General features: G+C 39.5%; 1 protein-coding gene across 2 annotated transcripts in view; it reads right to left on the bottom strand.

The window, feature by feature from the left end:
* The window catches only part of LOC115218242 (inverted formin-2), a 228,402-nt gene that overhangs the window by 210,996 nt on the left and 1,336 nt on the right, over positions 1-16,070 (bottom strand). The window lies entirely within an intron of this gene.

The raw sequence follows: 16,070 nt of genomic DNA, 5'->3' as shown, positions 1-16,070 counted from the left end.
AGTATAAATTATAAATCACGTATAGTATAACTATCTACTAATATATTAATGATCTATAAGTTATATCACACGCGCGCACACACACACTCACATAGATACGCGCACATTCATACATAAATAGTATGTACGCGTGTGATGTATAATTTATAGGTTGCTATATTATTTTAATTGGTTACAAGGGCATGGCTTATTAGTTGCAAAACTGGGATTAGAAATGGTTGCAAAATCAGTTCAATATTATAGGAAGTTGAGTCACTCAGAAGGATGAAATTAGAGAAGATGACAGACATTCAGTGCCAGTATACAATACAATAAGTTAGATCTGTGAAAGAGAAAGATGGATAGTCCCAGGGATATGTAGTTTTTATATCCTTAGTCGTATGGTGTTCTAGATCTAGGACAGACAATTGGTATTTTATACACAAGGGTTGCCTCAGTTTCGAAAAAAACCATTCCAGTGTCATAAATAGGTTTATAGTTTAGGTAAGATTCGAATATCTTGCATTTACACGTAGTTGCAAGATCAGACCTCTTGCTCAGCAGAAGATTTATATGTTCTCTTCTATGCGTTAATTTTAGGGCTTACGGCGACCGGTTTAGGGTTTATATTTCGTATTTACCATCTGTTATAATTTGCAAGATATTTTATTGTCATGCAGCTACCATAAGATACTTTTGTAACATTATCACACTCAGTATTTCGGAATGTATGACGGTGCTGATAATATCTAATTTTAAATTTGTTTTTGGTGACACCAATGTGCACTTCATTTGAAAAGTTTATCATAACATTGCATTTATAAGTTATATTCAATGAGCTTGGAGAGGGCACTCGTAAGGGTTGGATCAGTATTAGTCATGATTAACATTATTATTGTGTGGTCACGGTTAAGCATGTTCCCATAAAATTTAGTAAAATCTAGATATATTTTGAATGTTAAATTGGATGTGAATAAGCAGAAGAGTTTTACCCAGTCCTTACTAAAACTTTTGTACAAAGGATGCAGTGGGGGGAGAATTTTTTAAGATGCATAATATTTTAACTTAATCCTTATTACCTCAGAGCTATGCGTAAGATTGAACAAGACGTCTTTCCTAAAACGGTTCCTACGGTTGAGTCGGTCGCCTGTCGATGAGGGGAAAGTAAAACTCATCATTGAAGACATTGCACTGTAGTGGATCATTATAATAAGTGATATGACCTCTAAGGATCTAGTTATTATGAACGAAGCTGAATATCTTGGGTGCAATATCTTTTTATTAAGTCATTTTTTTCTATATAGAGAGTTTCTATATAAGTAACGAGGTGAATCTCAGCAACCTTTTTGTGTAGACAGTTTGTGACAGACCATAACTTTCTTTTGTTAGGCTCAAATCTCATTTGCGGACCCATGAAAAACAAACCTCCAACAACTATTCTGCTTCTATATATGTGCACACCTTTCAGTGCCGTGTATGCCATAAGGTCTGCAAATCTAATGGAGGCTTCAAAAGACATTTTAAGATCCACAAAGATCAGAACTTAACGACAGCTCCTGGTGGTCCAAATCAGATATGCAATCTATGTGAGTGTCTTTTCAATACATTGTTTGGTTTAAAAAGCCACATCAGACGCCATGATGGATCTAAGGTGTAAGTACAAAAGGTGGTCAGACCTTGCATAAGGAGTAGACAACCACCATATACATAAGCACACACACATCTACGAAGTCTGATCAATAAGTATCCGGACTGTTGCCATAGTATAACGAAGCTAAAGCACGCTGGGTGAAACCGCGTGGCAAACATTGACATCGAACTCTGCTGTGCATGCGCACTAAGATTTAACGTTATAGCTTACTTCTGCTGTTTACAGGAATGCTTGGAAGGAAGGTGTGTAGCGTGTGATCGTCGCATTGGCCATGACCAAGAAAGTTTATCATGGTGGTACCTGCTCAGAGGCTTATGCAAAGTTGCAGAAAGTGTATGGAGAGGAGTGTGCGAGCCGCACACAAGTGTACGAGTGGTTAAGACTACTGAAAAAATGTCGATATTGACGAACGTTCTGGGAGACACGCAACCAGCAGAAATGAGGAAAACATCACAGATGTGCGTGCAGCTGTGAGGGGAAATCATCAAATTACTAACCATGAGCTATCAGGGGATATGCACATTAGTTACAGTTCAGTTCAGTCCATTATCAGTATGAGACGCGTGTCTGCCAAGTTTGTGCTAAAACTGCTTTCAGCTGACCAAAAAGACACTCGGGTTTCAATTGTACAAGAGTTCCTTGACCGTGTCGGGAACGATGAAAACTTTTTGAAAACTTTGCGTAGGCGTCTGAGCAGGTATCGCCAAACTTTTGGCAAAACTTAAAGCAGATTCTCTGTTCAACTTTCTCTGTCATGTTTAATGCGATGATCACACGCTACACACGTTCTTTCTAAGCTCTGCTGTCAATAGCGAAAATGAGCTAGGACGTTGAAACTTAGTGCGCATGCACAGCATAACAGCCGAGTTTAAGGTCAATCTGTACCAAGCGGTTTTACTCTGCTTGTTTTAGCTTCGTTACTATCGCAACAGTTCGGATACTTATTGATCATACCGCGTATATATACACAAACACACACATACACCAAATTAATCGCATTTGTGTGTGGTGTGTGCGCGCGCGTGTGTGAGAGAGAAGGAGAAAGAGAGAGAGAGTATGTATGCCTGTGCAGATGCGTGTGTGATATACGAGACAACAGGCAACGTTTCTAAGCAATGAATAACAATTCAACCTTGACCTACATATAAAAATATTCATGTAGACGATCCCAAAAGTTCAAACCAACCCACCCACCATCCAAATTTATAATTCAAATGAAACTTTAGCGTTTTGCCACATTAACGCAACAGACTGTTATTTGAAAAAAAAAACCAAGACAATTTGATATTATTTAAAAATACAGCATAAAAACATGGCCGTCCCTAATTATGTAATTTAGTTTAATGTCAGCTTCCCTTCTTCCTGATAACATCGTATCGTAACACTTTAGTTGGTGTCACAACTGGTCCAATGTATGTACACGTCTATATACACCTCCAGTTAATATCAGAGATTATATGAAAAATTTATAATTGTTTTCTATCAAATAATATTGTTTAGCGATCTACAAGCATACTTAAAGCGTATATGTGTAGTAAGCCTTTTAAACTGCAGCCTTCATCTTGAGAAAGTATGTCTCATAGTACATCTCCTAGCCATTTAATGCTTTAAAAAAACATTTTTATAATAAAATATTATTAAGAATTATGTAAAAAAAAATCTTTAAATATTTTGTGTAATGATTGAAATCAATCATTCTTTATAGGCGCAGGAGTGGCTGTGTGGTAAGTAGCTTGCTTACGAACCACATGGTTCTGGGTTCAGTCCCACTGCGTGGCAACTTGGGCAAGTATCTTCTACTATAGCCTCGGTACGACCAACGCCTTGTGAGTGGATTTGGTAGACGGAAACTGAAAGAAGCCAGTCGTATGTATGTATGTATGTATGTATGTATGTATGTATGTATGTATGTATGTATGTATGTATGTATGTATGTATGTATGTATGTATGTATGTATGTATGTATGTATGTATGTATGTATGTATGTATGTATGTATGTATGTATGTATGTATGTGTGTGTGTGTGTGTGTGTGTGTGTGTGTGTGTGTATGTGTGTGTGTGTGTGTGTGTGTGTGTGTGTGTGTGTGTGTGTGTGTGTGTGTGTGTGTGTGTGTGTTATTTACGTTCTGAGTTTAAATATCGCCTAGATTGATTTTGGGAGTCGATTAAATAAGTGCCGGTTGAATTCCAGGGTCGACGTAATTGACTTCTCCTTCCCCTCTAAATTGCTTGCCATGACACAAAAAATTAGAAATTATGAACCAGTCAGTCGAATACTGGGGTCAATGTAATCGACTAGTCCCCACTCCCACCCAAAATTTTAGGCCTTGTACCTATAGCAGAAAGGACCGGTATGCGTGACGTAGTCACAGATACATTGGAGCATCGGAAAAATGGATTCTAACATTTGTTCCGGCTTTTTACTTTTACGTTCTGAGTTCAAATCTTACCGAGGACAACTTTGCTTTTATTCCTCCGGTTCGATAATATTAGCTAATCCTTTCTCTCTCTCTCTTTCAAAATTTTCAGGCCCTGTACTTTTATTAGAAACATTATTTATTCATTTATCAGAAGAAGAAAGGAGAACAGTTTTCTTCCTGTTATTAACGAGTGGTATTGGAAGGAAATGGAGAAAGGAAATGAAATTAACAGAGAAATACTGGAGATATGTGATAGAATCCAGATTTTACTATTTTACTATTGTTATTAGTGAGATTTTGTCTCAGTGGTGCCTTCAACTGCGAAATTAAATTCTTGTTTGTTTGGGGATTTTTTCTGCTTTCTTTTAAAACCATCATTACAACTCTGTAAAATAAAAATAAATAAACGCACCCTTTTAAAGCCTAGCCAGGCTCATGGGCCCGGTTTCCCGGTTTCTATGGTGTATGTGTTCCCCAGCTGAACGGGACACCAGTCCCTCGTAGCGTTACTCATTTTTGTCGTCTGAGTGGACTGGAGCAACGTGAAATGAAGTGTTTTGCTCAAGAGCACAACGCGTCGCCCGGTCCAGGAATCGAAACCACAATCTTACGATCGTGATGCTGACACCCTAACCACTAAGCCACGCGCCTCCACATACAACTCTGTAAAACCCACAAGTAAAACTGCTGCTACTGCTGTTGTCGTCGTTCTTCTACATGGTAGTGGTGGCGGGGGGGGGCCTCGTCATCGTCGTGGAGGTTGTGGTGTTAATGATGAAGATAATGACGATGTCGATGACAATGATTATGATGATGACGTGATTGTGATAGCGCAAATAGGAATAGCTATTGCCTTGGTTTAACGTACAATTATTTGTACTTGTTATATAATTATTGTATAATTACTCCTACTTGTTTTTTTTTTCCTTATGTTCCCCGTGTTAAATATATAAACATTAACGTAACTATTGTTTTCCATGCCTAGATGAGAAACTGACAAAACGCTTAGCGGTATTTCTGAACAATCCTATTTTCCTACATCAACCAGTTGATGAAGGGAACCCATATGCAACTCTATACACTCCAAAATAAACCCTTCACTGCCTCTAACAGAGACTCGAAAACATTCGCCAATTGGTTCATTCTAATCTTGTCCCTTTCAACATCTCAAAGAAATAATAGTCTCCGCTATCCCTAAACATACAACTCAGCCCATTACAGTCTCTGTAAATACTAAACTTCAAAATCACTGATGAGCTCTCCGGGTGACCTGATATTTTTAAATAGCATTGACTGAATCTCAAAGACGAGTCTATGACGGTAGTGATCATGGATGCTACGTAGTGATATTACACGTGATGACAGTTTAACAGCACAACCTGGCATCTGGGGTATCTTTAGCGGAGTCTATTCTGCTGCTCACAATCTGGCTAGGTTTCCGATTTGAGGCTACCTTCTTCCTTCCTTGCTATCAGTCTTGGTGGTCTACTAACTGATCATGAACACAGCCTGGTTATAAGGTAAAAGAAAAAGAATTTCCTATTTCAACGCTGTAGAATACTTAATTCTACGTCAACTAATAATTGCCTGAAAGGCTCAGGTAGAACATACAATGGAATATTGCTCCAAGACCTGAGATGATGTGGATGCTACATATAGAGACATCCTAGGCAGCATCCAAAACAAAATTATTTGTACTATATGCGGTTTATTTCTGGACCAGGCAGTGCGTTGTCTTGTATTCTTGAGCAAAACATTTTATTTCACATTGTTCCAGTCCCACTCAGCTGTAAAAATGAGTTCCAACTGGGGCTGGGAAGTTAAACCTGCAATGAACCGGTGTCCCGTTCAGGGGTGGATAATGTTGTGATCTGATAGATACCAGGTTAAGTTCTGGCCCTTATGAATTTTAAGGGCCCATCACAGGCCTAAACCTTTTCTAATGTAGAATCGAAGTAAACTTCCGAGAAAGCAGAATGTCTGTGCAGTTTCCAAACTCAGTTTAGTCACTTAGTAAATTTATTGAATTAGATTCCTTATATATTAGGTCGTAGTGCATAACCTGAAGAGAGATGTGGGCTACTATGCTCGTCCACAAGTTACATACAATATGAAGCGATCGATGCTTATTATGCATCACAGAACATTTATATTTTCCTTGACCATAAAACAAAAACAGAAATCATTGGTATGAAATTGCTCATCAACTCACTCACCCTCTGTCGTACTGTTTTCTCATTCTCTCGTTACTAACGTTACAACAGTGGATTCTGTTTGGCAGAGGTAACTGATATTGTACCACTTCTACTCGAAATCCAGGCCCTCCTGATTCATTCGGCTTTCCTGCTCACATTATCTATGTTGTGTCCATCCCACCGGACCTCTCAGTGATCTCTACAGCCAGTCCTTTCTCGACAGGACGTTAGTCTCTGTAAACATGCAACTGTATATGAGTAACGCCAACGGTATCGATTTCACCAAATGCTGGTTGGTTGGTTGGTTGGTTGGTTGGTTGGTTGGTTGGAAGGTTGCTTGGTCGGCTGGTCGATATTCTCAGTCATGCTTGACATCATATAGAAAGAGGGGGATGAGACAGTACAGAGAGTTACAGTCGTATAGGATTAGTAGAGAGAAAAATAATCAGACAGGCGAGGAGTATAGGTTGTACAAATAGGAAATGTGTTTTATTTAATTTTAAATTATTCTTTTATTTGATTGCGGCCATACTGGAGCACCGCCTTTAGTCGAAAAAATCGAGCCAAGGACTTATTCTTTGTAAGCCTAGTACTTATTCTATCGATCACTTTTGCTGAGCCGCTAGGTTATGGGGACGTAAACACACCAACATCGGTTGTTAAGCGATGGTAGGAGGACAAACACAGACACACAACTACATACATACATACAGATAGATAGATAGATAGACGACGGTCTTCTTTCAGTTTCTGTCTACCGAATCCACTCACAAGGCTTTGGTCGGCCCGAGACTCTAGTAGAAGACACTTGCTCAAGGTGTTACGCAGTGTAACTGAACCCAGAACCATGTGGTTGGGAAGCAAGCTTCTTACCACACAGCCACTCCTGCGCCAATATTAAGGTAATAAATATTCTTCTTTTGAAAACTAGTGTTCATTTCATCATTTTGTATAAACACTTAAAATATGATAAAAATTAAATTCGTTTCTACTCTAAGCACAAGGCCCGAAATTTTTGGGGGTGGGGCCAGTCGATTAGATCGACCTCAGTACGCAACTGGTACTTAATTTAACGACCCCGACAGGATGAAAGGTAAAGTCAACCTCTGCGGAATTTGAACTCAGAAAATAACAGACGAAATACCACTGAACATTTCGTCCGGCATGCTAACGTTTCTGCCAGCTCGCAGCCTTTGATAAAAGTTGAATTTTATTATCTTTGGTGACAAAACTATATTTCCAAAGTCGCCTGTCGTATGACGGGTAGCATTCTAGTTAAAATATTATCTCTCAGTAATTCTTACATAGAAGTCGTTTCTCTTGCTTGTTGATAATTAAAAACAATATTGGTCCTTGACACATAATTATTCTTCACTAGTTTTTTTGCTTTGTTTTGTAGTTGTTTTTAAAGTATCGTCTACATTAAATATGCTAACACAAAATTATTGATCTTCATTAATTACTTGCTGAATTATATTCATTTACATTCCATGAAAATGTAAATACTCTGTGACACATAATAAATTTCTGAGTCTCCATCGATCGTTTTGTTTTCATGTAGTGTGTCACACGTAGACCAGCGTTTGGTAGTCGACATCTCCAAGCAGATTATAAACGACGACCTGATATCACTAGAAATGTAATACAATAAAATTAGAAAATCAATCCCAGACGCAGCACAATCGACTGCAAGTCTTCGAGAAAACATGAGAATATTGCAAAGAGGTGTGTGCTTGCTTTAAAGACCCCGAAAGGGCGTGTGACCGCGTGTCGCGAGACATGGTGTGCAAGGTTTTGCAGGAGTCTGAGATTAGTGAGGAACTTCTGATTGCTGTGAGGTCCCTATGCAAACGCCCAGATGAATGTGTTTGGATAAATGGTGCTAAGTCGAAAATTTTCAACATGGATGTAGGATTTCAGTTGGGTTACGTACTGTCACCTCTCTTTATCATAATTTTTATGAGCTGGATTGACATGCGCAGCCGTTGTTGAAGTGGTGTCACAATCAGCGGGTGAAGGATTGGTTGATATTTTCAGACAACATGATGCTATTTGACTTATCAGAAGATAATCTTCAGTATGCACTGAATAAGTTCGCTGCCGAGTACTACAAAACAGGGGTGAGAATTAGTGTTGCAAAAATTGAGACATTTGAGTGGCTTGAATATGTTCTGCTCCGGGTTTTGGCTGCAATAAAACTTCAGTCTCCTTGATGCTGATAGTCAGTCCAAATGCACGAACTGCCGCAGAAAACCTGTCGACCGTTTTCTGAATTCCCTCAAACGTATATGATGCCAAAGCGCAATCCTCAGCAAAAAGAAAGTCAACGTAGAATCTCTTTTTTGGTCTTTTTCTTTGATCTGAAGCTTTGCCCTTTTAGCTTTAGGAGAGAGCTCCTTTTGTGCGAAACTGGAACGTTACACCTTCGTAGTAAGAGCACTCCGTCGGTTGCGACGATGAGGGTCCCAGCTGATACGATCAACGGAGCAGCCTGCTCGTGAAATTAACGTGTAAGTGGCTGAGCACTCCACAGACACGTGTACCCTTAACGTAGTTCTCAGGAAGATTCAGCGTGACACACAGAATGTGACAAGGCCGGCCCTTTGAAATACAGGTACAAGAGAAACAGGAAGAAAGAGCGAGAGAAAGTTGTGGTGAAAGAGTACAGCAGGGTTCACCACCATCCCCTGCCGGAGCCTCGTGGAGCTTTAGGTGTTTTCGCTCAATAAACACTCACAATGCCCGGTCTGGGAATCGAAACCGCGATCCTCCGACCGCGAGTCCGCTGTCCTAACCACTGGGCCATTGCGCCTCCACTTACACCTTCGTACCTTCGTGGTAATCTCTGAAAGCATGTTGGAGCACGACTGAAAAGATTATGGGAAAGAGTACAGGGGCTAAAACAAATAATAATTATGATGATGATGATGATAGTAATAATATTCCTTTCTACCATAAACACAAGGCCTGAAATTTGGGGGGAAAGGACTAGTCGATTACATCGACCCCAGTGTTTCACTGTTATTTAATTTATCGATCCCGAAGAATGAAAGGCTAAGTTGACCCCGGTGGAATTTGAACTCAGAAGGTAAAGACCAATGAAATGTTGCTAAGCATTTTGCCCAACGTGCTAACAATTCTGCCAGCTCGCCGCCTTTCTAGCGCGCGCACACACACACACACACACACATACACACACACACACGTGCACACACACACACCAGAAGAAAAAAAAAGGAAAAAACCATAAAAGTTAAGGAAGGTGTTGGGAAGCATTTTGCCCGGCGTGCTACAGATTGTCCAATCGCCGCCTTAAATAATGATGATGATGATGATGATGATAACTAAACCGGATAAAAAGTTAGAAAATTATAAATCAGACATAACAGTTATAAATAAGGAAAAGCGAAATTGTTTACTTATCGACCCATCATGCCCGTTTGATTACAGAATCGTAAAGAAAGAGGAAGTAAAACAAAAAGAAAAAATACAATCCTTTAAAATTCAAAATAGGAAGAATTTGGAGCATGCGAACAGTAAATGTCTTGCCTATAGTAATTGGTGCGTTGGGAACAGTAAGCAAAGATATAGAGAAATGGCTGAAGGCTCGGCTGAGCTCCTACAGAAAGTTTGTCTCTTAGGGACAGGATGGTTTTAAGCACTTGAAAGGCAGCTGCGAACGTGTGGATATATAAGGTTACCTGTTACCCACATAAATCCGACCAAAATAATATGTATATCAAAAATTAACCGATCTTAGTCCAATCCCAACCACAACATATTTTTTGTGAGTGGATCAGACTTATACAGCATCGACTGAGCTGTCGAAAACTGCGTAAAGTGCAAAAATACTTATATCTGCTGCTGGCTAGAAGAAAACTTAGTTAATTGCGTTTAACAAATACACAGAAAGTGTTATGCCTCAAATGTGAATAAGCAGAACATGACAAAATGCCGGTTGTAATAATATTTATAGTCTTTGGACTATAGTGTTTGACGATACAATTATATATATATGTATATATATTTATACATGTGTTTGTGTGTTTGTGTGATTGTATGTGATTGTATGTATGTCTATGTATGCCTGTATATATGTATGTACATATAGAAAGAAAGCAGAACGAAACAGGAGTGTTTGCTTAAAGAATATTTAGTTACATCATCTTATGCACATTTCATTAATAATGTCATATAAAGAAAATCTTATTAGTCAATTGCATTGCAAAATCTCGTGACATTGTGTAACTCTCATTTCTATTCTTTAGTGTTCATACTGGACTTTATACATATGTACTCTGAGCTACACGAAATTCAAACTATAAAACAAGTCTTCCTCATATTTTTTCTTCTGGATATCTACAAGAATTACATATGGATCTTTAAATACTATTAACTGTCGTGCAATCTAAATTTAAACTGCACTGTACATGCATACATACATACATACATACATACATACATACATACATACATACATACATACATACATACATACATACATACATACATACATACATACATACATACATACATACATACATACATACATACATACATACATACATACATACATACATACATACATACATACATACATACATACATACATACATACATACATACATACATACATACTTACTGGGTCTGAAAGTTTAACACACCATAGTGGGTTACACCATGGTTCCTCTACTTTGTGGCAGAAGTAGGAAGAAAGAGTGAGAGAAAGCTGTGGAGAAAGAGTACAGCGGGGTTCACCCACCACCACCGGAGCCTTGTGGAGCTTAGATGTTTTTGCTCAGTAAACACTCACAATGCCCGGTCTGAGAATCGAAACCGCGTTCTTACGACCGCGAGATTTTGCTGCCCTAACCACTGGGCCATTGCGCCTCAACGTGGTGCTGTTGTTGATATGTATTAGGCTCTTTGGTGTTATTGTTGTTGTGGATGTCGGTAGTGGTGTTTGTGGTGACGATAATGGTGGTGGTGGTGGTGGTGATGATGGTAGTAGTGTTTGTAGTGACTACGGCAATGTTTGTGGTGCTGGTCGGCGATGGTGCTGGTACGGGTGACCGTGGATTTTCTCACAGGCGTTACTGTCACGTCCTTTACTGAACATTCTTCTCTATATCCCTCCCTCTTCCCCCCACTCTTGCTAGCTTCTTACCTTGATGCACCAACTTCATGGTTACAATCAGTGCCCGGTAACTCTCTCTCTCTCTCTCTCTCTCTCTCTCTTTTTCTGTCTATCTCTTAGTTTTTCTGCCTCTGTCTCTGTTGTCTCTGCTCCTGTCTCTATTTATCTGTCCCCTTGCTTTCTCGTAAATGCTTGAAAGATTATACCATCACGCCCATCTCCTTAAGAACAGTAAAAGCAAAAAGCAGCTACTTCACTCCGCGCCTACTCATTTTCGCCATTTCTGCTGCTATTTCATTTAACTTCCTATTTGTATTGTTAAAGCGGCACTGGGTGGGGAGAGGGTCGATGTAATCGACTTAACTACTCCCAGATATGAGTATAAAATCTGCCCCCACTTGCCAAGCCATGCCGAGCCAGTATGGCAGAGTAGACTCATCAAACCAGTATGATCTCAAGCTCAAATTCATGACCTCCACGCCAGACTCGTTGGTGGAGGAAACATAGAGAGGCTTTCCTCCAGCAGGAGACTGAACATAGGAAATCCAATCCAATCCAGTCAAAGCGACAAACATACATATGCAGAGATTACTACTAAGGATATACACTGGTATATTCCAAAAAGAGAACAGTGCTAAATAGCTGTTACGTAGTGCAGAAATGAGCTGGATAACTAAGGAATTGCCGTAACGCACCCCAATTTCCGTAGTGCATATTCAGGAAAAAGAGTGTTGGGGGGAAAATTAACTTATGGGTGGCCCAACTTTACATATAGGACCCGGGGATTATTAAACAGATTTTTTGGAAAACAAAATGTACGTTTTTTTTGTGCCATCAAATATGGTAGATACTTAACAGTTAAGAGACGTTTCAAACATAATATATGTAATTCTCAGAATGGTAATGATACCTACAGATTATCTTTAAGGACAAACATTGGCATATTCCAAACAATAGTGGTACGGGCGGCGAGCTGACAGAAACGTTAGCACGCCGGGTGAAATGCTTAGCGGTATTTCATCCGCCGCTGCGTTCTAAGTTCAAATTCCGCCGAGGTCGACTTTACCTTTTATCCTTTCGGGGTCGATAAATTAAGTACCAGTTACGCACTGGGGTCGATATAATCGGCTTAATCCGTTTGTCTATCCTTGTTCGCCCCCCTGTGTTTAGCCCCTTGTGGGTAGTAAAGAAATAGATATTTCGTCTGTCATTGCGTTCTGAGTTCAAATTCCGCCGAGGTCGACTTTGCCTTTCATCCATTGGGGGTTTATAAATTAAGTACCAGTTACGCACTGGGATCGATGTAATCGACTTAATCCGTTTGTCTGTCCTTGTTTGTCCCCTCTGTGTTTAGCCCCTGGTGGGTAGTAAAGAAATAGGTACTTGGGTTTGTAAATAATCGTTAGGGCTTTCTCATATAATATTTGATAATTTTAGCCATTTTCTCTGTAGGTTTATCAAATATTTTCTCTGTAGATTTATCAAATATGAAAAATTCTTGATGTATTTCTCGGACCATTAATAATGATTTTTATTGATGATGACGACGATGACATGATCATCATCATGATTTGCAACTTCCCTGCTGAGGTACAAATTTGATGGGGCCGGGTGCACGATAAAATGTTATTCCAGTATATTACTGGTCCTTATTTTAATGACTGTGGGTAGGATGGCGAGTAAAGTTGACTTCGATGGTATTAAATCATAGAAGGCGGCGAGCTGGCAGAAACGTTAGCACGCCGGGCGAAATGCGTAGCCGTATTTCGTCTGTCGTTACGTTGTGAGTTCAAATTCCGCCGAGGTCAACTTTGCCTTTCATCCTTTCGGGGTCGATAAATTAAGTACCAGTTACACACTGGGGTCGATATAATCGACTTAATACCTATGTCTGTCCTTGTTCGTCCCCTCTATGTTTAGCCCCTTGTGGGCAATAAAGAAATAGGTATTAAATCATAGAAAATAGAGATATCACACGTTGGCATAAGAGGACACATTTTAGAGAAAGAGAGAGAGGGGGGCTGATAGACAGACAGACAGACAGACAGACAGACAAAGAGGCTGTATTGCAGCGACCTCGACTCATTTTTGGTGTTTAACGAACCAACGAGAAAGGACCAACTCAGGTGCCCCGCCTGAAAGAAATAGCGTCATAAAAACGAAGGATACATTGTATCACTTATTCCTAGAGAGATTATGCATGAAAAAGAAAAGAAAAGAAAAGAAGACAGAGACAAATTGGAATGCTATTGATTAAAGATCTACTTAATTGGGGCTAATCTGGGGTTAACCCCGAGACGGATTCAGGCCCGGACGGATACAATCAACTTCAGCTAAATTTGAACGTCAACTGTTTATGTGTAAATGCATGCCACCTTACATGCAGACATCTGTGAATTTCTACGTACACACAAATTTATATACAATATGTGTGTGTGTATGTATGTATATATACAGAGGTAAGGTTAAGGTACATATAAACATATACAAAGTACAGTTCTATATTTAAGAGATGAGGATTTGTGTACATTATTTACATTTGACGGATATTTATCCTCATCTAGTTCGTTAACACAATGTTTCAGCTGATATACCCTCCAGCCTTCATCAGGTATCTTGGGGAAATTTCGAACCTGGGTTCTTATTCTTAATTTATTTTTCGATGCTATTATCATTATTATTATTATCATTATTATTATTATTATTATTATTATTATTATTCAGGTCACTGCCTGGATTCGAACTCGGAATCTTGGAGTTAGTAGCCCGCGCTCTTAACCACTGCGCCATATGCCCACGGGCATATGACGGAGTGGTTGTGACCTGAATAATAATAATAATATACTCATAGAGATATAAGTATATACACACATACCTACATGCATACATGCATACATACATACGTACATGCATACATACATACATACATACATACATACATACATACATACATACATACATAAGCGAGTACGTTTGTGTGTGTGTGTATGTGTTGTATATGTTCCTGTGTATGTTATGAAAACACGAATGACCTAAGAGAAACAACTCCGCGTGACCAGTGTCAGTAAACTGGACAGCAAAGACGGATATTTGTCTACCAAATGCTAGAGAAATTCTTCATTCATTACAATCACCTTTGCTTAGAGAGAAAGTAAACAAACAACTGGTAGCTACACTTACGCATTCACATAATCTCCATCCGCGCGCGCGTGTGAGTGAGTGAGTGAGTGAGTGAGTGAGTGTGAGTGTGAGTGTGTGTGTGTGTGTGTGTGTGTGTGCAGAATATATATGTACTGCAAAGCATGACACATGATCAAAAGTTCCAGCGCGCAAGTGGATCGCATACTCCACTTTAATTCTTCAAGGCGGCGAGCTGGCAGAAACGTTAGCACGAAAGGAGAAATACCTAGCAGTTTTTCGTCTGCAGTTACGTTCTGAGTTCAAATTCCGTCGAGGTCGACTTTGCCTTTCATCCTTTCGAGGTCGATTTAAAAAATGCCAGTTAATAACTGAGGTCGATATAATCGACTTAATCCGTTTGTCTGTCCGTGTTTATCCCCTCTGTGTGTAGGCCCTTGTGGGCAGTAAAGAAATAAGAAACGTTAGCATGCCCGGCGAAATGCCCTGGCGGTACTTCGTCTGCGGTTACGTTCTGAGTTCAAATTCCGCCGAGGTCGACTTTGCCTTTCATTCTTTCGGGGTCGATTAAATAAGTACTAGTTACGCACTGGGGTCGATATAATCGACTTAATCCATTTGTCTTTCCTGGTTTGTCCTCTCTGTGTTTAGCCCCTTGTGGGTAGTAAAGAAATTGGTATTTCGTCTGCAGAAGGCGGCGAGCTGGCAGAAACGTTAGCACCCCGGGCGAAATGCTTAGTAGTATTTCGTCTGCTGTTACGTTCAGAGTTCAAATTCCGCCGATGTCGACTTTGCCTTTCATCCTTTCGTGGTCGATTAAATAACTACCATTTACGCACTGGGGTCAATGTAATCGACTTAATCCTTTTTGTCTGTCCTTGTTTGTCCCCTCTGTGTTTAGCCCCTTGTGGGTAGTAAAGAAATAGGTATTTCGTGTGCCGTTAAGTTCTGAGTTCAAATTCCGCCGAGGTTGACTTTGCCTTTCATCCTTTTGGAGTCGATAAAATAAATACCAGTTATGCACTGGGGTCGATGTAATCGACTTAATCCCCTTGTCTGTCCTTGTTTGTCCCCTCTGTGTTTAGCCCCTTGTGGGTAGTAAAGAAATAGGTATTTCGTGTGCCGTTAAGTTCTGAGTTCAAATTCCGCCGAGGTTGACTTTGCCTTTCATCCTTTTGGAGTCGATAAAATAAATACCAGTTATGCACTGGGGTCGATGTAATCGACTTAATCCCCTTGTCTGTCCTTGTTTGTCCCCTCTGTGTTTAGTCCCCTGTGGGCAATAAAGAAATTTTAAAAATTCTTCAAATTAATTTTAATATATGTGTGGGTGTGTATACAGACACACATATATGTAGACATACATACATACATATTGATAGATAGATGTAAACACATACGTGTATATAAACACACACTCACACAAAAGTGCACTCTAGATTTCTACATGCAGAAGGTTTATTTATTTATTTATTTAATTGCTATATAATTTGTTTTTCTATTGATAAATATTGGTTTCAAATTTTGACGTAAGGCCAGCAATTTAGA

This window comes from Octopus sinensis, linkage group LG13, assembly GCF_006345805.1.
Source record: "Octopus sinensis linkage group LG13, ASM634580v1, whole genome shotgun sequence".
In the NCBI taxonomy this organism is placed as follows: domain Eukaryota; kingdom Metazoa; phylum Mollusca; class Cephalopoda; order Octopoda; family Octopodidae; genus Octopus; species Octopus sinensis.
This window is presented reverse-complemented; position numbering and strand designations above follow the sequence as displayed.